This window comes from Manacus vitellinus, unplaced genomic scaffold (assembly GCF_001715985.3).
Source record: "Manacus vitellinus isolate BGI_N305 unplaced genomic scaffold, ASM171598v3 scaffold_1_pilon, whole genome shotgun sequence".
In the NCBI taxonomy this organism is placed as follows: Eukaryota; Metazoa; Chordata; class Aves; order Passeriformes; family Pipridae; genus Manacus; species Manacus vitellinus.
In genome coordinates this window covers 45,956,144-45,978,656 of record NW_021939396.1, presented here as the reverse complement: position 1 = coordinate 45,978,656, position 22,513 = coordinate 45,956,144, and the positions used below count along the sequence as shown (strand labels likewise).

Below are 22,513 nucleotides of genomic sequence, written 5' to 3'. Positions count from 1 at the left end.
TGTGGTAGTCTCCCTACAAAGCAAAAATGTCAATTTCCTGCTTAGCCATGGAAAGGGGAAAATATTTTTTCTTAATATAATCCTTCCTGGACTTCAGCAACAGCTGTGTTCCCATTTCCAAGGGCTGGGATCTCACGAGGAGAAACTAGTTTGCAAACACAAATGCAAGCTTTGTATGCACAAAATGGAGGAGCAGTGAAGCAGGAGGTCTGTGTGTCATTGCATTTGTTACTGGCATAGACACAAGCTGAACCAGGAAAACTCCTACATTCCAATTTCTCTGTTTCTGTGTTATCTGGAAAGCAGGTATATATTACCTGGGAAAACCTGAATTCAGTAGATTTCAAAAGCAAAATAAACTCTTAAAGTGCATTTTCCCTGTTCCTAGATATAATTATTTTTGTTAGCTGAATCCAGAATCCCAACCGTTATGTGACCTCCTATAAAATCACATGCCACGACTTTTCTGGATGAAAATGCTTTGGCATATCCCCGTTGTTAGTGCTGAGGAGTTAAAAACATGCAAAGATTTCAGGATATATGGTGTGGAAGAATCTCCTTGGCAAACAAATACGAAGAGGTTTCTTTGCAGAAACGCTTGAGACAAAAGAGGTAATATTACTTGCTGTTTGGTGCATGCCTTTGTGTTTCAGAGGGAACATGAGAGGGAATAGCTAGCAAAAAGTTCCCACCCACAGCATCAAAATTAACAAACTAAAAAATACCTACAGATAGCCACAGACTCACTAGCCCATTAGAATCCTTAATGTGAACTGCGGTTGCACTCAATTTAAATGGGACTTCTGTTTTTTATGACCAGATGAAACAAGAGATGGCTGTACCTGACAAACAGTGCAAAGAGGGTACATGTGAAGAAATACAGAGATGAAATGTAGATGCATTATTTCAACAGATGGTAACAGTACCACAGCAGCATGTTATTTTTTCCTTAGTTCAAGAACACAAACATGAGTAATCAATCATCACTGATTAAGTAATTATGGTACCCTACATGTTATCACTTATCTGGATTCCTTTATCTGTGTATGTTACAGACTGTCTTGTATTTTTTTTGCATTAAAAAAAATAAAAATGCACCCCACTGCACTGCAATACAGTTCCAGGTTGTAAAACAGAACTCTGCATTACTATCAACTTTTAAGCGCTACAATTTATTTTTTTTTACACAAAAGCAATTGGTTTCCAACAGGCTGGATAATAAGTCTTTTGACCTGCATTCTTCTTTGACCCATTAAGGTCACCCCTGTGCTCGGGCATATAGCTGACTTAGGAAATGCCTGCAAGTCCTGCATTTCATCTCCTGCCCACTCAAAATAAAGCTTTCTTTAAATGTGTCTGTACGGGTCCCTGAAGACCAGGGAGGCATCCCTGTAGTGGGCAATGGAGGGACAGAAGCTTCTGCCTTTATTAATGAATGCAGACCATTATGAGTCTGGCTGGCTCCTGCACTGTTCCCAGAAGCATATACTGTACGTGACTTAAAATGCTAGAATATTGACACAAAGCGAGCTGGGCACCCCTAAGGAAAATTACTCCTTGGATATAATGTAGGCTCGTAACAGCTATTAGAGTACAAAATAAAACCCTCCGGGATCAAACTGACATATACCGCATTCTACCTACTCCTCAAACATTAGAAGAATTTCTTTGTGAAGGCATTCTCAAGGACAGCATTAAACTGACTTTTGTAGCAATCTGCAACAGCTTTTTGGCTTACAGCTTTTAGTACTAAATCTCTAGTTTGAATCAATATAAGTACTATATCTACCACATTAATCAATACATTTGGTTCAATACATGTTCTATTAAATTATACTTTCTAATCAAGATTTTCTGCTTCTCTTCCCTTCTTTTTATTCCAGCTTCTTACCCTGTACCACACTTTTCAAACTGTCTGCAGTTAAGAAGAGGATGCTGGGTTTTCCAGAACTGAAAGGGAAGAAAGAAAGGCTTGTGGAAAGACAAGCCTTACAAAACCTAGCAGTTGCACAGTATCAACATGGTTTCCAGAACTTCGGTCCGATGCTTTGTTACTTAGCTGGTTGTCATGACCTCTCACGCAGAAAGCTCTGTATTGGACACTGCTGAAATGCTATACCACGTGGAAGGGCAAGGCAGGAGGGAAAAGGAGTATTAAGTGGTAATACCCAAAAGAAATAAATGAAACTTATTCAGACTAAACTATATGAAAAAATCTCTGAAAAGGTTATTTTTACACTGTTACTTCATATTTGTGCTGCTTCAGTATTGCAGCACAGAGTTTTTTGTCAAGCCCCCATTATATTGTGGAAGAATTCTTTCTTGGTAAACTGTAATATGATTATACCCAGGACTAAATCGATGAGGTACTTAGATTTGTAAGACACTAAGATTAAATACACATTATAAATTAAAATGTAAAAATATATTATTTAGTCTAGGTCTTTGGGGATATGTGAAACACTGGGACAGAAAATGTCTCCAGAAATCTGAGTGATGTACACAGTTACAGTAAATGACTTTCCCACACCTGTGTTAGATTTGGTGGAATGTGGATATTCTTTATAAAAAAAAAAATATGAAATGCAATGTCAAAATGATAAACATGTATATTGCAGGCATTCAATGCATTTTTCACTGTCTTACAGATCACTTGCTTACAGTCAGTTTCTTTTTCCTGTCTCCATATAATCACTGTGAACCTGCGGAGAAACTGTTGCATTTTCTTTTGACATTTAACATCATCCCACTCAGTGCACAATACTATAATACTTTCTAGATGACACTATGTCACCGTTAAAGAAAAAGGTGAAATAGCATAATAAAGGAGAAGAACAAAAATTCATAGAATTTAAGGACAGAAAAGACCCATTAGGGCATTTTCTCCACCCATCTTGCCAGTGTTGGATTATTGCCTATAGTGTAATTTCAAGTGTTTTGCCCAGTCCAATTTTAATTAGAGCTTCCAATGCTTCTCTTGGGAGACTATTTCACAGCTTCACAGACCTCAGGGTTAGTATTTTTTTTCCTGATGTTCATCCCAGGAGAGGAAGAGGCTCAGCCAACCCCAAATCACACAAGAAACCAAATCTGCATAGTCAGGAGCTGGTTTCAGTGGAATATCTGGGCCATTTCAAAGCATCTGAAAGCAGTAAACTTACTTTCAATGCCCCAAAACATTATGGCCCTGACTCCACTGTTGCTGCAAGCAATTAAGAAGATTCTGTTACAATGGCTTCTAAGGCTCAGTTGCTATATAGGTAAAAATGTAGTAATAGGTGGGATTTGGGTTCCCATACTAAGGGTAATGACTTCCATAGTCCACCTCCACTGACTGAATTAACTGCAGGGACATATCCAGGTCTGTTCTATGATTCGAAAATCCTTAATTGTACTGACAGAGTACATTTCTGTATTTTTCACATAGGTGAAATACAAAAAGAGCAACTTCAGCTGATGTTTACCAACAAATGCTGAGACTACAGATTATTTTCCCTCCCAGGTCCCTCCCTGCCTTTCATAAAACACTAACCACAAAAAATTAACTTTAATTGCTTTATCTGAAGTGTCTGGAACTAACAAGTGTTTCTGATGTGTTTCATCCCAGGAATTACAATGCTTCTGACTTGAATATATATTCAGATTTCAATGGTCAAATGGTGAGTTAGTAAGGGAACTGGAAAAGAGATGATGTCTAATAGTTTTTCATAGGTGAAAAGTAGGAAGCCTAATAGAGACTTTGAGGCTCTGGAGAAAACAGGAAAAATTCCAGACAAAATGTCCCTTCCAGCAGCATCTCCAGTACTGTAGTGCAGCTGGCAGAGCAAGAGGAATACCAATGAATTTATAAACACACTAAAGTAGGCATGGAGTTTCATCCTGGCCAAGTTTGATCAGCAGCATAGACCTAACAAAAATACAGCCTCTGAAAGTTCAGATTCCCAAGGAAATATGGATTTGATCTGAACTAAACCAGAGCTATTTCCACAACAAGGAAGGGGATGAATCCCAAGAGAATCTGTGTTCCCATAAATACCATTTATGTGTGGTGAGTTGATGTTTACCAGCTTTTGAGAATCAGGTCTGTTCTCAGACATGATGGCCAATTAAATGGTCATCTTAGGACATGACTGACCACTGTTGACAACAATAATTTAGGAAAACCTACAGTGAATTGCAGTTATTCTACATGAATTGCAGTTATTCATATAAATTAGTTCACCTAAGCTGTGTGATTTGATATTAGATTAATGTCTCTGAAGTGGCATGACTGCTAATCAGATTTTGCTCTTTATCATATTTATGTAAAACTCTCAGTGTTATGGTTCTTCTACTCAAGCATTTCCAGCAGGACCAGAGAAAACCTACCCATAAAACCAATCTCAAACTGGATAGCATGTTCTCAGGGACGCACAATGAAAATTAAAACCAAACCTAAACCAAACCCAACCCCATGATACCTATTTTTCTTCTGAGACTTCCAGTAAGTCAGTAGTAAAATGTCAATGATTCCTTTTGGATTCATTACAATATGTAAGTACATATATCACAGACTTGTTGTATGGAAAAGAATGACATATATTCCTGGGTACAGCAAATAAGACTTTTCACCATTGTCACCGGAAGAGAACAGACACAAACACTGATATCTGTTCACCATCCTTGCACCTTTCTCATTATGAGCGTTGGCAGGGGGCTCCCTGTTAAGCCTCTGACAGAAATCAGAGTAGCTCGAAGGCTGTTTTAACCCATGGTGCCAGGCAATAACCTCCCATAAGCCTCCCTTACCCTGTTTGTTGTTCATTGAGATGCAGTGAAACTTATAATGATGCCTTCTGTTTCAGGCAAGATGAGCCTGGCTGCACAGGCAAGGTGTGTGTATTACCCCCATAAACGATAAGATGATGGTGATGGGGAGAGAGGGCAATGGTTAGCACATGTTCACAGCAGTTCATCAAAATTGGGAAACCTTCCTGTTCATTCATGCAGCAAAGGGGCTGTACTGCTAATCAGGATTGAGGCCTAAGTGTTGCTTGTAGAAAAAACAAGGCTTTTGTGATACTGCAAATGTTTGAAATTAATACACAGGCATCCTTCCCCAATAAGAAAATTGTTCATTAAGTGGGAATAAAAGCTTAAACAAAAAAGGCAAAAGGAGGCACTTCTGAGAAATATATCAAAAGTCTTATTACTTTAGAATATGGTTATGATTACCCTGGTATAAATTAAGAGAAAATCCTCTGAAATCAAGGGAGTTTCAAGATAGGAACAAGTAAGAATAGAGCGGGGCCTTCTGGATTTAAAACAAAGTGAATATTGCTCATATACTCATCAATTCTTGCACACCCTCTGCAGAGGCCACAGCAAGAACTCTGTTCATCCTTTCAGACAGCCAGGCAAAGAGCAAGCAGAACCCAAAGCTGAAAAAATCCAGATTTATCTGCAGCTATCGTACAACAGAGTAACAGGGGACAACAAGTCTCGATAGGCAATACTGCCTAGTAAGATATTCAGGGATTAAGTCAGTGTTTTACAAGACACATGTGTTCATGGGCTAGTAGTTGCTCTGCTTTATTTCTTTTTTCTTTTTTATGTTTAATTTATGCTGGTGTTTTCTAAACTATGACATCTGTAAACAAGTTTAAGTTTGACCGACCTCCCATTTTAAGTTCACAGTCAGCACTCCTACTTTGTGCTCTGATTTTAGATATCTTAAAGAAGTCAGTGGGGGGGAGAGAGGTAACAAACCTAAACAACAAAAACAAAACCCTTTGTCTGACAATATGTGTTCATCTTATGTGAATACAAATTTGCCTAGCTGGAAGTAAGAAACTGGCTGCTGGAACTGGAGCGACACTATGCACAGATTCATTTATAGGTCAAACCCAATTAAAGAAACTACTACTAAATATTTAACAGCTCAGTGCAGTAATTAGTGACAAATAATAGAAGCTTAAATTGATAATTGCACAGAAATGTCCTGTTGGAAACATTACACGTTTCTTGCTCTTCCTCTTTCTCTCATACTCACTGAATCCTGACGCTTTTCAGGGATTAAACTGACAAATGAATCTGGATTTTATATACATCTATTTGGTCTGCAATGAAGTTTTCTCTGACTTCTGAAAAGAACCTTCCAAGTGAAATTTCTTCTCAAATTTCCATTCTGGTTTTTTGCTTTAAAGCAGAGTAACTGCTAGATCATGAATTGATTTCAAATCTTCAACCAAGTGGCAGATCCAGAATTTAAGCTCCTGTCCATAGGAATCAAAAGGTCACCCAATTAAAATGGGGAAGCACACAGAGCTGTGATTTATATGCAAAGGGCAACCTTTAAAACAATGATACTTTTCCAGTTTTCCACAGGTGCATGCACAAGAATCCCTTTGAACAAAATTACAAGTGAAATTACAAGTTTCCTGATACAGCCTGAAAGAAAAGTGCTGTAACTTGTCTGCACTCCTATTATACAGACAGACACATCCCACACTTTTATCGATTGCTGAGTTCACCTTCCTACCTCCTGACATAACACTGGGTATTGTGCTTTGCAGGTGACATGGGGACAGCCTGGAATCTGGATTCCCTGCACACTGCCAGCTGGTGCGTGGGGCCTTGTACAACAGCACTCAGCACACGGGAGGTTATGGATCAGCCTGAGATTAACTCTCAGCGACTAACACCATTTTCACTCAGCTAAAAGCAAACTCTTAAACAGCCCTGTTTTTAAATCACCAAACCTGCCTTTCGTATGTGGAAATCATATTTGGAAGTTATCCAGCCACTAAGCATACATACACCCAGTTCAGAGAATGCAGGAGTGGACTGAAGTATATTTTGGATCCTGAAATCAGGAATGCAAGTGAAAACATGTCCCCTCGTCCATGGTATATCAATTTTAGAATGTGTAGGAAAGAAAAGGAAAAGCTATGGTGTTCTGCTAGCTCTCCTCCTCTTCTAAATGCTCCAAACTCTGTTGCACGTTGGTGCATCTTTTTCCTTCAAGACAGTCTGCAAGGAAAGCCAGATTGAGCAGATTTGATAATAACAGCCAAGGATTTCTGAGCTGATAAGCAGAGGTCCCCATGGACTTTGCTCTCTGACATCCTTCGCAACTGGTTACTGAGCCAGCCCATCTTGGACATCTTACAGTCCTTTTTCCTACAGCTCTTTAAACAAGGAATAGCAGGAACTGGGACAGTGCTTATGTGGCAGGCTGGGGGGTGTGTGTGTGTGAATTACAAATGTACTTGTTGGAAAAGAAACTAAGGACTATTTTATCCCTTCATAGCTGGTGATTAGTTAAGACAGTTGAGAACCCTATGTTGAAACATTTTGTTCTTAGAGCAACCTCATGTGAGTTCCCCCCTTTTCAGTCCAAGAAACTCCATGTTTTAAAGGTGATTTCTAGACAGACCAGAATGTTACTTTGCCCTTTATAAGGAAGGGCAAAGTAGCCCTTATCTAAATTTTGTGAGGACACACACTGTAAATCAATAAATCTGGAGCATTTACTATGTCATAGTAGGACAATAAAATTTCATGTTTGTCATTGTGGTTGTTGGTTGTAAAATTGAGAAGTCCGGATTCTCTATTGTCTTCTATTTGTTTTGTTTTGTTCGTTTTTTTTCCCCCCATCATTGGCATTCATGTAAAAGAAGTGTGAAATGTGACCACAGTTTAATGGGAAGAATTTTACTCTCACTTTCTCCTTTTTACAGAACTTATAAAAGGGGGAAGACAGTGAAGTCCAACTCCTACAATCTAATACTCCTCCTTCAAACAAGAAGTACACCACAAAGAAGCACTCTCTTATGCTTTTTTTCCTTCCTTCCTGTGAGTGTAGAAGTATTCTCCTACCAAATGTCATTCTTTGAGGCTGGTCATTCCATTTCCTGTCAGACAGCTGGTCAGTGACACGTTGCAAGTGAGACATGTCATTAGATCCTGCCTTGACCCCGTACTGACAGTAGAAGAAATGCCCCCACCCCTCACTTCTGGCTTTGGCTTGTGATGCTGTGGTACTCCTGTCTCCTTGGCTACCTCCTGTGAGGGGATCCAGCCGCCTGCAGCTACTGCTTTCACCCCTCGTTGCCCATTAGGACTGCTTTTAGTGTGGCAATCTTCGAATTGAGAGAAAAGAACCACATTTACGGGGAAAATAACTGGAGACAACACTTACACTCATTTGCTGTCTATGTTTAGTGCCAAGGTGTCTGAAACAGAGAACTTTAATTCCTTTACAAAAAGATGTGCTGTAGCTATGGTGAGGCTAATCTATAACCCTCACAGTCTTATATAATTTGCTGCTCCAAGTTAATTTTAATTCATTACAATAAAACTCACCTAATTAAAAGAACTCTTTAAAATAAAGTATTAGTTTGAACCCAGAAAAAAAAAAAGGCAGAATCTTTGCTATTGGAGGGCAATTCATCATACCACAGTGCACACTTATATAAATTCAAAGGTAAGCTATAAACAAGTACCCACAGCAATAGTGCCATGCATAAAGGGACAGGCAACAGGAGGCCTGCTTTCTAATCAGCCCTCAAAGGAACCTGCCACACAGAAGTGGCACTTATTCTAATTTAAAGCTCTCACAGTTACTTTAGCATGGCAAAATTTATAAACTAATAACTTTAGTAAACAGACTGGCACTCCAAACAGAAAAATAAACCCCACGCAACAGTTCAGGCCCACAGAGAAAACAGATTTCCCAGAAAGGTACTGTTTTCAACAGTGAGATGTAACCTTTCTTTGGGGGCTGCTCTTATGGTCCCTGATGCTCAGTAACAATTCTGCACCATCCCATTGCTCAGTAACAATTCTGCACCATCCCATTACATCTGTACTGTCACCTCACTGTGGTCTGTAGTCTATTGTCACCACAAATCTTTTCTACATCTTAAGGCATTTTACACACCTGTATATTTGTGTCCTGGTCAGTTCAACCAATGAAATACTTCTGGATTTGAAAGAGCCTGCTCTGGGGCTATGACTTCCCTTAAAATGCCATTAAATAGTCAGGGCAATCTGCTTGCAAAATGTCAGTTGAAAAATGTATTTAATATTTGCAATTAAAGCTCACATTCTTTCTCATCTCTATTAGTTTTTCTTCTAAGTAACTATTAAAAATTACAAAAACTGTACTGTTCCCCATTTAAATACATGGGAAAAAAAAAAAAGAAAACCAGAAAGTAATAAGAAGGGTTAAGCAGAAAATCTCGTAATACATGCAGCACAATATTGGATTTCTTTTTTTGTTATATCCTAAACCACCCCCCTTTGTACAAAGTTCCTTTTCAAATCAAAGCAATACTACATTAAAACTACTGCAGGCAAAATTCTAAGACACAATGCAGTTTGTGTCAGAACACTCATCACTTCAGGCTGACCTGTCAAAGTATCTTGGGGAACATGGTTAAAAGACAAATCTGCAAGTTTGTAAGAAACTTTTGAATGATAAAAAGTATGTGTTGCTCACAAACCACGGAATGCTAAGCAGTGTTAACTGAGTTTACTGATGCCTACAGCAGATGTCTGTCCCTTCCTACTGCTTCTAGGCACACCTGCTCAGGCTGTGCTCCTAAGAGCATTGAGAGGGAGCCAGCATTTTGAAGCTCTAACAAAAGAAAGCAAATAAATAAAAAGTTTGTGCTCAAATGAGTGATGTGGAGTAGAGAGATCAAAATTTAGTACTGTATGCAAAAATCTGCTGTCAGCAATAGAGCTATCTCATAAATTTGATATGGGTGAAGTTATCAACATGACGTTTTTGGACCTTGATAGGCAATTTCTGTCACCTGCATTTCCAGGAGATTCTCAACACGTAGCAGAATCTGACCCCTGCACCCAAACCAATTTCTTGGGGGACCCAGCATGGTCTCAAGGTACCTCTTTTTAGGCATTAGGAATTAAGATTTTGGCCACAGGGTTTGCTTTTCCAGAAACGAATGCAATTGTCAAGACAATCTGCAAACTCACCAGAGAATAATTTCTAAGGGTTTTTGAAATACCTCTTTTCACAGATATATTTCTCTATTAAGTTCTGCACAAGGGTCCAACATCTGCAGAGATTTACAATTCTCTGCTAGATTGTGTACATTGTCAGACTAATTCCTATACAATCACTGTATGTTATCGTAAATCCATGTGGCCTAAATATTCAAATCGTGGGCTACCATAGTCCTCAGTGCACGTTAAAGCATTCCTAAGACTGCCCGAATTTATGCCAGCTCATAATAGCCCCATGGGATTGTTATACCAATTAAAAATCCCTGGAATTCATCAGAGTCTGAGACATGCCTGTGAGGACCAAAAGGGAGTGATACAGAACCAGCTTGCAAAATAAACAGGATTTGCTGCGTACTGAGGGAATCCTTGGCTGTCTGACTAAGGTACCTTTTATACTGGCAGGGGATGCAAATTGGAGCCTGAGGATCTGCACTTTCATTTTCAAAGCTCTTTGCAAACATCAACCACTTCACCTTCACACCATTGCTTCAAGGGAAGTAAATATGTACAGTTCCAGCATCTTCTGTTTTCTGGAGGTGCAAAGAAGCACAGGGCATTTTTATAGGCACAGTCTCTGTTCAGGCACAAAAAGGAGCTTTTGACAACCTCTTCCTTTGTGGGAAATGAGTTTCCCAAGGCCACTGAGGGAACTGGTGGCAGAACAGGGTTTACTAGAGAGATCCTCCAGTCCAGTACTAAGTCCACCCTGCCTCCCCTGCAACGCGTCAAAGCAACTTGCTGAATTCCAGCTGTACACTGCTTTGCTGTAGAGGACAGATTACTACATGTCATTCTCTATAATCTCTCCTGTAAAAGGAATTCTACACTCTTCTCGGGGACCTCCCCCTTTGCTTCCCCCCACAAATGGTGGTAAGGTTAGAGACAAGTTGTTTTCTCAAGGCTGAGATTAAAAATGGCTCTGTGTTTTGCTAAACATTCCTCTGAAGCATGGGCAGCGCGTGCATGTGTGTCTGAAAACGACCCCAATGAAAGGAAGGAATGAGAGATGCTAAACAATGCTGTGCAAAGTTGCAGACTGTTCGGCTACAGGCCAGAAAATGAATCCAATTTTTCATTCTGTCATTATAAATATTTCAGTGCAAATGGTACTGATTTTCTGCAACTGTGGTTAAGCAAAGGGCCTCTGAGTGAATATTTAAGGGAAAAAAAAAAGAAAGAGAAGAAGAAGAGAGAAGGGGAAAAAAAGAAAATAAGAGGGAGGGGGGAAATTAAGGTTAGCAACCAATTAATTGCAAACTTTCAGTGTAAAAGATTCTGGGAAAAATTCTACAGTGATGTAGCGTGTGACTCGAAGGAGGAAAAAAAACATTTACTCTGCTCTTCTTCTGACAGTTTCTCATAAAATATCTGCAGTCCATCTATCTTTTAGTACTCCAGGCTCCTCTGGAGAGCAGAAAATAGTAGTTTAAAGCTCACTTCAGTGCCAGTCTGCGGGAGATTGCTTTCCACAGGACCCCTGCTGATGGAGGCCTAGGGGAAGAGGCCCAGGAGTTATTCAATCAGTCCAAGGCTCTGGGGCGGCCAGGGCTCCTTTGAGGGCTGATTATAAAGCTGCCCTCCTGTTGCCTGCCTCCGAACAGAACGAAATGAGCAGCCTCTTGCTGAGCAGATTCTGCAAGAAGGAATTTCACCTGTCATGGAGTTTGTCAGAATTTCAAGATTTATCTTGGTGCAAAATTAATAAAATACCAACTAGGATTTCAGCCTGACTACTCAGCTGTGTCATCTCAAAGTGATCTTTCACCTAAGAAAACCTGGACACAGAGCTACTGAAGTCATTCTTGCCCTACTTTTGCTCAGGAGCTTCGGCAGATGATATGACCGAATAATAAAATGATTAGAGGTGGATTTCCTGACAATTACACCCAACGTCAAGTGCTGGGTGGGTGCTACTGTCCTAATGCATGACCTTCCACCTTACTTCTGTGGTTCCTAAATCTCCCTGGAATAAGCTAGGAATCTGAAATAGAAAAAGATAATTTCTGCAGTTTATAACCTAGCAGGTCCCTTATGGCAGCACATCTGTTAAGTTCATACACTAGTATTTTCCAGGTCTGGATTTGATTTATAAGTTTTAAAGGAATACAAACAATAGACTACATGAGATTACATCCAGTGAAACACTGAAAATTAATATTGCTGTGACAGTCAAGTACATGGTCTTTTAACCATATTCTGAGTTTAATATTGCGGTAAAGTGCCAGGTTGATAAAGCATCATCTAAATCTCTGGGAACTGAGTTCAGTTCTTTCAAAGCTAGACAGTCTCACCAGTCTTCTGACAGTGCCTTACAGCAATAATAATAATAACAAATCTTCGCACACTACCTGTTTAGTTAAGATTGTACTTGCTTATACTACTTGGTCACATGAATTTCAAGTCTAAGTTAGCAAAGAAGCAATTAAGTTGCAGCCTGCAAGAGAGCTTTTCAGCTAAAAGAGGAGATCAACTTGGAGAAAATAAAATTCAGCTGATGGGTAAATAAATATTATTCAATTTTCAGTGCTTTTGGTTCAGATCCTGACACGGAGAAACAGAGATCCACTGTACCAAGAAACAGCAAAAAATGCCCAGATTGGGAAGAAAGATGTATTTGCCATCAGTAGCTCTTACCTTAAATTGTGGTAATTTCTCTATATTGTTCAAAGCTGGTTGCTGTTTGAAGCAACAAATCTACCTTTCTATTTGCTTCCCAGCATTTTCTAACAAGAGCTTAAAACAAATGGTAACATATCCTTTACCTACCTCCTCACCCTTAAATAAAAATTCAACATTAATACACATCATAAAGCCACCTTTACCAGGCAGTAGTAGTCTGACAGTTTTAACACCAAGAGATCTCGCAGTAAAGAGGGAGAGAGAAAGCAGGAAAGTGAATGCACAGATGGTGGGAGGGGACACAGGGTGCTCTCAGCAGGCTACAGTAGAGATGCATTAACTCCACAGAGGGATAAGGGCTTCCCACCAGTACAGTCATGAATTATAACTGAGCATGGGAGTGAGTTCTTAGTGCCTGTCTCACAGCAAATATACTGTTCCATTTTCCTGCACAATCACCTTTCACCTTTACAAATGCAAAGCAAAGCAAAATGCACCACTAATATTTAACAATATCCCAGGTTCTTTATCTTACATAGCTCATATCTACACATAGGAAGTATGGGTGCGAAGCAGAGTATTCACTGACACAGGGTATCCCCGAGCAAATTTACACACCCATGATCCATGCATGTGTCTAGCAAATCTGCTGCAAAATGAGACTATAACAACACAGATAAACAACTAAAGCTGCACGTAGATATTTGTGTAACTCAGCAGTATTGGTTCATGAGAACTGAGTCATCTCTTTCTCTCTTCCTTTGTTAACAGGGTGGAGGACACTCAATTTCAGCTTTGAACACAAAGGAATCTCAATGAAAAAAAACAACACAAGAGCCTGCAAAAACCCACTCTTTTTTGATCTCTGTTTGATAAAAGCATGGGGAAACCAACCACAATAACATGGAGAAAAGCTTAACCTAAAAGCTGTTCCTCCTGGTTTGGGTTTTGTAACGAACAGTTCGAGGTATGTAGCCATCTGCATCTGAGTCTTTTTGTCTAATATTTGTAATGGAGTGGCCCAAGCAAAAAAAAAAAAAAAAAAAAAAAAAAAAAAAGAAAAAAGGGGAAAAAAAAGAGTAGAAAAGCTACCACTCTTGAGCCAAGATTGCTGTTTACTGGAGTGTCTCTTTATGAATCACTGACCACACCTTGTTTTCCCAAACTATCTGCACCTCCTCCTTAGGGGAATTCATCCCCTCCCAACTTTCCTCCTACTCAATGAACCTATCAATGGACAAAACTTGTTACTTTAGGCAGCTGAAAATTTGACCAATTTTAAAGGATTCATTTACCATGCCTTTCACTTTCGTTTAAATCCTCAGTGTTTCTGTTCTAAATGACAGCACGGCAAGCGCTGCTTTTAAGCACTATTCATCTTGCCTACCACATCTCAGCCTTTCACACAGACAGTTGCTCTCTCTTCAACAATGGAGCCTTACTCCTTTATAGCTTGAGGGCAGAGACTCTCACTGGCTGTAGACTTGCTGCAAATATCACAATAAAGGACACAAATGTGAATTTCTCATAAAATATGGGTTTGGCTCTGGAGGTACCTTGCTTTAGAAAACTCTGTCAAGAGCAGACAATATATCTTTCTCCAAAATGCATGGCAGCCACACAGTTGAAAGAGCTTTTCCAAATGATCTAACATGTCAATGGAATCAGTATGCTTGTGAATTTTACAATTTTCTCCACTTTAGGTCCCTAATCGATATTTTAGCTTCCTTCACACTTAATATACTCAATGTTGGTTTGGCAGCATGTCTTCGGAACATAAAAAAAAAAATCTCTGGAGCTTGAGGAGATGCTCTGTGGTGCAACGAAGTAGGGTTTGAACCACAGATCTTCAGAGGTGGCAGGTTTGCTGCTACCAAGCCCCTCTACCTCTGCTTTTAGTGCACTGAAAACACGGAGGGGTGAGGATGCTGGGGTATATGTGAGCCATGGCAACATTGCACCAGTATTGTGGAGGGAAGAGGGGGCAGACCTTGAACCTTAAACTTGCAGTGATAATGGTGTGCCATCACTTGTTGGGAAATGATGGGACCACTGGAAAGTGGAGCAAGGAATGAGGAGCTTAGTCACAGGGATGGAGTGAGGGGGGCCAGCAGTGGGGTAGGGGGAAGGGAAGCAGATTTGCAGAACTGGCCATGAAGCTCCTCAATACACCATAGCTGGATGCTTCATAAAGTCACACTGATGGCAGTCTCAGAGATGGCCATCTGTTGTCAGCTCTGGGCCAGATGAAAGATAATATAATGGCAGCTACTGGTAGCTAACAGCAGGGCAGTTGTAGGAAGGAATGCATCCTAGAATGAAGAAGTGGTGCTTCCTGTTTAGCACAGAAAACCAGTCATCGATATCAACTACATTAGCAAGAAATTAATGGGTGGACAATTAGGAGAACTGAACTGATGTACCAGGGAAATTATTCATAGGCAAACAGAGTGCTTATTTCTTCTGCTTAGTCCAGGTGTATGTGCCAACTGATCTGACTAATGGCAAGGTGTAGGCTGAAACGTTCAGGGCACAGATGATAAAACCTCATTTTCTGCAAAGGGCAGAATTCCATTTCTAATGATTATCTGTGGGTCAGGGAATACATTTGCTGCTTTCCCTGCCCTGAATCTATGACAGGATTCCCTCATTTTCACTGAGGTTTCCATAAGGACTGAGGATAGAAATTGGCCTTCATGTAATAACAGAAATTCCCCTTATTATTATCATGATTTATTTTTACAAGTGCCTTATCATTATTATCAGCATCACTCAGAAGAAAAAATGTTTGCCTTCCCAAGTACTATTATTTCTATCTTGTTTCTTTCTTTGTCCTATAATCTCCTTTCTTCTTTTCTTCTACTCCTTTGCCTTTTGTTCTCTTCTTCTTCTGCCTTTCTGTGCCTTTTTCTTTCTGCAGCAACTTTTGATTTGTTTCTTTAGGCTGAAACCTCACACACCTCGCTGTTCTATTTGCTAAAAAAATCAGAAATTATAATTTTAATGTTGACATGTAACATCACTGATATGTTTCAGAGTCAACACTTAAAAAGACAAAGGATTCGTGGCACTTATCTTCTGATTGCCGTGGTTTCATGCTGCTTTCAGACTGGAGACAACAAACTTTATTTAATATTTTTGCATGACACAGTCTTTGCAGTCATAAAGATTACAAACTGTACTATATTACCTGATTCTGCAAAATCTATTTAATGTGGACCATATAAGTCAATATGGAGAACAGATTCAAAGTATGGGTTATTTTTTTTTTTTAATAGATACTTATATTTTACAAAAAGAATCCTACCACACAAGAGCATAAACAGGAAGAAATAAGCAAAATAGGGACATATATTCAAGCACATACATTTTTTCGGTATGACTCTATCTCCCTTAAAAGAGAAGGAATATACATTTTTGCTTATTTTTGCATGGGCATGTCATGGGTGTATAGCTCAGTACTTAGTTTGGACAGTATATTTAGTTTTCGGTACTTTACCATTTTACTGTTCCTTAAGTCTGAATTTATTTTCAAGATCAAAACGGTGTATTTAAAGGCAATATTCATCACTTAACTGCTGCACTAAGTCAATTAATTCTATATTTTCATCAATAATCTCACTCAAGCATCTGAAAAAACAAACCCATAATTTTGATTCAATTGCTCCAGAAATTTAAGGAATGTTTTCTCAGGAAATGTATCAGGGATGTTGTGAACACATTGTTTCCTGCTTATTTACAGGACAAAGTGCAGAAAATTTCACAGGCTAACTGCAGAGTTACAAGTAGATGAAGTAGGTGGAGATAAGTAAAATGCATTAATACTAAGCTCATCTTTGACAAGCACTATTTAGTGAAATCAAAATGGTCCCTGAAAAACTCTGGCACTTTGGGCTTGGTGGGCTTTGCAATGTGCTATAAATATTTATGAACTAATGAAGTACCCACAGGGAGTGTTTACATTTGAATAGGCCAATCAAAGGCGGGTGAACTCACAAGCTCCAAACCTGGAAATTTCTTATTTAGAAAAGAATTACGGCATGAAAACCTAATGTGGCCGTAACACCCCTAAATCCCCAGGAGGGAAGGGGCACTGGAAGGGAATTCAAAGTATTTTTTTTGTGTTTAAACTTTGTCTGACATTGAAGCAAAAGGCTTGCAGGGGAAACACTTTGAAAGTATGTCCTTAAAGAGCTAATGCATGAGTGCCTCCACCCTGTTTCTCTTGATTGTCTTTTTGAGAAAATTTGCAAGGAAAATAATTCTCCCTTCTAGGGGAAAAAGTCTCAAATCTCAGGAACACAAGCCTGAATTTTTAAAATCTTGAAAGACATGGAAAAATACTCAGTGCACATACTAGTGCACATGTATCTGTCTGAAACAGAACACACAGTAAGGGTTTGGGAAAAAAAAAACCCACTCAAACTTGCATGCAGTTAGCATGCAGCTCTATACAGTTCTCTCAAAACACAAGCATAAATTACAATCCTAGTATCTCTGGAACACATATTATTATCATCATCCTCACTCATGACACAGAGAACATGCATGGTTAAGTGGAGCAAGTTAGTACCTGACCTTAGAACTGAATCCAGCTCTCCTGATTCCTAGGCATTTGTTCTGAGAAAAGCTACCCGACTGTCTGATAAGGACTAAGGCAAACATTAATGTATTTGGTGTCAGTATTTAGGCATCAAAAGTGTTTTGCTGAAACCTTAAACGGCGCTATGGCTGCTCAGCACCTATGCTTTTGTGAAGGTTCCTGACTCCAAGCATTTTTGACCTGATTTCCTGAGGTACTCAGCACCAGCATCTTGCCTGGCCTTAACTGCAGCTGGAGGTGCTCAGCACCCTCTCAGAAATAGGCCACTGAATCTGAAAATGTTGGCCTAAAGCTTTGACTGTTAATTGGATTCCAGGTAGGCTTCTTTTTAAGAAGAGTTGACAAAGTTATTCCCTGCTGGCTCCTGGCCTTTGGGGCCTAGAAAGCCAGCATCTATGTTCCACTCCTCACCCTAAGAGTTTGGGGACCTAGAAATGCCAGAATTAATCTCCAGTTTCACTTTAAAAAATGTTTTGAGGCCATTTCTTTGTGAAGAAAACATCCTGCAGGTTTGAAAGTTTTGTCCCTGTTTTTGTGTAAAGAGTATAAATTATTCATGGTCTCCCTTGCTGTCATGGAAGTCTTGGGACCTACATGATACACAGACTTAACTATTGTGGGGGCCCTGACAAAACAATCCTAGATGGAGGTAGTAGTGCCCCTGCTGCTAAGGCTGATGCTTTTCCCACACCAATCTCTTTCCCAGTTGGCCCCAGAAGGCCTCTACCACAAGGAGACAACCCCAGCCCAGGTTAATTAGCAGTTTTCTCTAGCTGACCCCCAGATGAGAGAATATAGTGTCTGAATCCCAGTTCTACCACTGTCTCCACTAAAGGTCTCAGTCAAGTCTTTAGTTCTTGAAATAGCCTAGAGCTTTCTTAGTTCTGCTCCAGCTCAGGTCAAGGGTATTTTAAAGGCCGTTTTAAAATGCTGAGATTTTTGGGAGCATTTTACAATGTTGAGATCTTTGGAAAGCTTAACCCTTAAAGAAATGAGGAAGAAACTTGAAGATCAGTTTCAGCAGTGCTAAACTTGGAACATGAAAATGTTAAAACTGGAAATCCAGAGAAGGACTCACATAAAGCTACATAAAACTTCTCAAGACTATTCTATACTGCCTCTGCCCTGCTTTGTTTCAGCGGCTTGTACTGGGAGCTAAGAATGTTCTCCTGCTGTTTTAAGTGACATGAGTAACATCTGCTATGAGTGCTTCATTCTTTCTTTCATCCTTTCCCTGGGGAAGGAACTGTGTATTTTGTTTTGGTAGAGCTCTGTTTTTGTGGATTGGGATTTTGGGGAAGGTTCAGAAATCTACATGCAGGTACATATTTATATGAGGGAAGGGAGCCTTTGGCACATCTGGGTGCACCCTGCGCTTAGAAGTGTAAGTTGAGGACATTCATGGTAATACTTGACTGCTGTGGAAGTCTGTTCCACGCTCCCAGGCCAGGTTGTGGGAAAATTCTAGCTCCTGAGCAAACAAGCTTCAGCTCTTTGATAAAAATGCTCTTTGATAAAAATGCTCACAAAGTAGGGCTGTCAACTACCACACTGTTACCAAATGGGAAGAACTTCTCAAGTCATCTCTGAGATGTGCTTGTCCCAGTCCTCTAAGAATATTAAGGATTGCATCATGGAGCACAACTGGACAAACATATAGGAAGGCAGTGTAGACAGCAAGGGAGCTGGTGAATATGCTCCTGGTCTCCTTTGCTACTGAGGGCCAGTGCTGCAGCTCTCTGTATTAGCTGGAACGTCCTACAGGCTGATGGCTTCATGCCCAGGTATTCTGTGCTGATGGAGTCCAGATGGGAAGCAGCAAGGGCGTGAATCACTGAGGCCAGGTCCCTTTTGAACAGGATGGGAAGCGACTGCTGATCCAATTATTTCTTGCCCTAGTTTTCATGTCTGTAAAGTAAGGACACTTAACTACCCCAGGGGCAACTAATTATTAGTCACAAAATGTTAAGTAAATGTTCTAATTCACCAAAAAGAGAGAGATAATTCTTGTATTGGGCAAAACGGTGCTGACAGATCATGTAGTCTTGGCTAGCATCATATGCAAAACTATTATCATTGATAAAACACTGAAAAACCTGTACAACTATTCAGCAATTCTACCAGACATTGGTACCTGTCTGATCCAGCAACATCTGCAAAAAAACTAAAATTAATTCCTTCACTCTGGGTAACACCCCACAAGAGCATCTTGTTCCTCCCCACAAACACCACAGTATGTTGTGTCCCTGGAAGTGTTCAAGGCCAGGTTGGACTGGGCTCCGAGCAACCTGGTCTTGTGGAAGGTGTCCCTGCCCATGGCAGGAGGTTGGAACTGAATGATCTTTCATGTCCCTTCCAACCCAAACCATTCTATGATTCTATGGAAGTAAAACTAGGACCAGAAATAGGAAAGGAATGGCTACTCCTCATCAGAGACAAGGGAGGCACAAACATCAGTTCAAACATGTAGGCCTAAGTCCAAAGACTAAGGCAAAAAACCAGGTGCTGGAAATAGCATGTGGACAGGAAAAAGAAGTTTTAATAGGCACAAATTCCTTTTTCGCTTAATGAAAATTCAATACTAATATAACTTAGGGATAAGGTTCCTTAACTTCTTTATCAATTAAAAATTCTGTATTATGGATGACGGATGGAGAAGACTGTTTTAGTTATATCTACCCTGTACAGAGAACTGCATGGTCCAGGTGTTCAGTTAGAAGGTTTTCAACTTTTGGGAGAAAATTACATTTACCTTGCAGTTTTATTATCTGATATCTAAATTTTAAAGATTGTTACAAGCCTATATTCCTATAGCCTATTCTTTCTGAACAGGAGTCAGAAAATGCTAAGCAAAGAATTGTATTGGGCCAAACACCAAGTTAAGCACCATTATAATGCATTTATTTTCTGTATTCTTGAATTCATTCCCTTTAATTATCAGCTGTACCATACATGTGGATACGGCTTCTTACTATTGTGTTCTGCCCTGCTCTACCTTGTCCATGTTTTCACTCTGCCTGCCCTACAACCATAGAGTGCTGGCTTCTAATCTGAAATGATTAGCATCTCCCATGCATGGGAGAAGCACTGTAGATGCATATTTAAATTAAAAATAAGGAAGTTCTTGATAGAGGAAATAAATATACTGTTACGCTGCAAGCCCCAACACAAACCATGACAACGTGAAAGGATAGAGAAGCATAACCTGGAGGCTAGTTGCCAAAGATTCCACTGCTTCAGCTGGTAGATAAACTGAACAAAGCCATGCCTCCTAGAATAGGTTTTAAATGAGAGTGGGCTAGAGATCAATGTATTTTCAGCAGAAGCAGACTCCAAATGTCAGTACCTACTGGTCTGCCTAAGTGCTCTGCTGCCCTTTCACCAGCCTGGGTAAGTAACTGGAGGTAAGCACAGCAAGCCAGTGATCCCAACAAATAAATGCAAATGGCATGATGGTACTGCACTTTTTTAAACATAATGCGTTCTCACCTCGGGTGGGGCTACCCGAGTTAATTAAAATAATAAACATAATGAATTAAGTGAATAAGAAAATGAACACCTTGTCATTTTTGCAAGTGTAGATAAGCCAGAAAGAGGTTGTCTCTAAGGGTATGAAGATGTGGTCTAGTAAGAGCCTTCTGCAGCATGGAACTATCAACACACTGATTGTCATTTAGTCAATGTAGAGCAGAATTTGTTTCCCTGTAGCAACATTCTTTTGTGTCCTTCACTAGAAAACCAGGTGCTTCAGTTATGCTGATGTTTCAATGAGCTAGGCTTAGATGGAGAAAGCAAAATCTTGTCCTGGTCTTGGGCAGGAATAAATTTTGAGCGGAAAAACATGTAGGTTTTTTATTACAATAAAAAAGCTGAAGGCAACTGCATGGGACTCCATGGATTTTGAAACGAAAGCATATTCTAGGGGGGATAGTCTTGTAGGGATTACAACTACATCACCTGTTTTGCATCTTCATATTTCAGTTACCTGTTCTGCTTTTTAAAATCCAATCTGAATTCTACTGTTAAAGTAATTTCTATCTCGTCTTCCTGTTTCTTTCTTTTCATAATTGTCTTTTGCAAAGCTGCACCTTCTCTCTTCCTGATTTTTTTTCTTTTTTTTTCCTTTCGGCCTTTCTTCCCTAACAATGTCTCCTTTCTTTTTCCAGAACTGCTGCTATTTCTACTTTTCCCTACTTCCTCATTTTGATTAATCAAAATGAATATCAGTGAGTCAAATTTATTTTTTTTCTGAAAAAGCAGTTTCACCTTATTGGAGATACTTTGCAGAAAAGCTCAAAAAGTATTTTGACAAAAAAGAATGAAAAGAAAATTATTAAAAAACCACAAAACCCCAAACATGTTGTGAAAGAAACACACAAAAAAGTAGTTTCTGACCTTTCCTCGTACTGCTCAGTTTCTCCTTTATTTTTTCCCATAAATCCAATAGATTTCTACACAATCCAGACTCTTTTCTGACTTCAGAACTCAATCTTGCCTATTTCTGTCCATCATTATGTATGAGTGTCTTTTTCCCTAAATGTCCAACTTTTTATTTTCTTTTCCTTGTCTTTCTCTTCCACTTTGTGTCACAACTTGCAATACCTGGTATGGATTGTAAATGAAACAGCTTTGGATCTATTAAAAACACGAGAGACATACTGCCAGGTACCTTGGAGTGTTACAGGGGTACTGCAGGTATTGCAGGAGTTCCCTTGACCCAGGGATCCACTCAGAAGGAGGTAGAGAAGGCTATCAGAAAGGCCTTATTGCATATTGTGTTAAAGCACAAAGAAATTAGGAAAGAGAAAATGCAGTGCGATCGACATAAATACCAATCTCACACACAATGAATTCATGCATGGTTTGAATGCTCAGATTTCTTTTTTCTCCAATGAAGTATTTCATATTGTCAGTCCAAACATTAATATCATGTTCAGAGCACATAAAATTTTCAGTAAATGAAATACTAAGTGGGCATATATGTACGCATATCTCACTAGTCTTTTGCCTCTGTTGATGAGATTAAATCCAGATCTGGTCCAACGCAAAATTAATTGCGGACACCTCAGTCAAAGGAGTTAAGAGATGGGGGCTCATGCTAGAAAAAACTACTGAAAAACTGTAAGTGCTGAAAAATCTTTTGACTCCAACAAGATCTCATGGCAGACTGTATAGGAAAGGTCTTACTATGGCAACATTTCTCCTTGCTCATCTGTATAGACCATCAAGGACCTTGAAAATTTTTCCTCTGTTAACCGTTCCTAATACTTCAATACA

At 39.6% G+C, this 22,513-nt stretch overlaps 1 protein-coding gene across 2 annotated transcripts in view; it reads right to left on the bottom strand.

Annotated features, from left to right (window-relative positions):
• The window catches only part of ZNF521 (zinc finger protein 521), a 212,602-nt gene that overhangs the window by 3,835 nt on the left and 186,254 nt on the right, over nt 1–22,513 (bottom strand). The gene's annotated exons all lie outside the window — the stretch shown is intronic.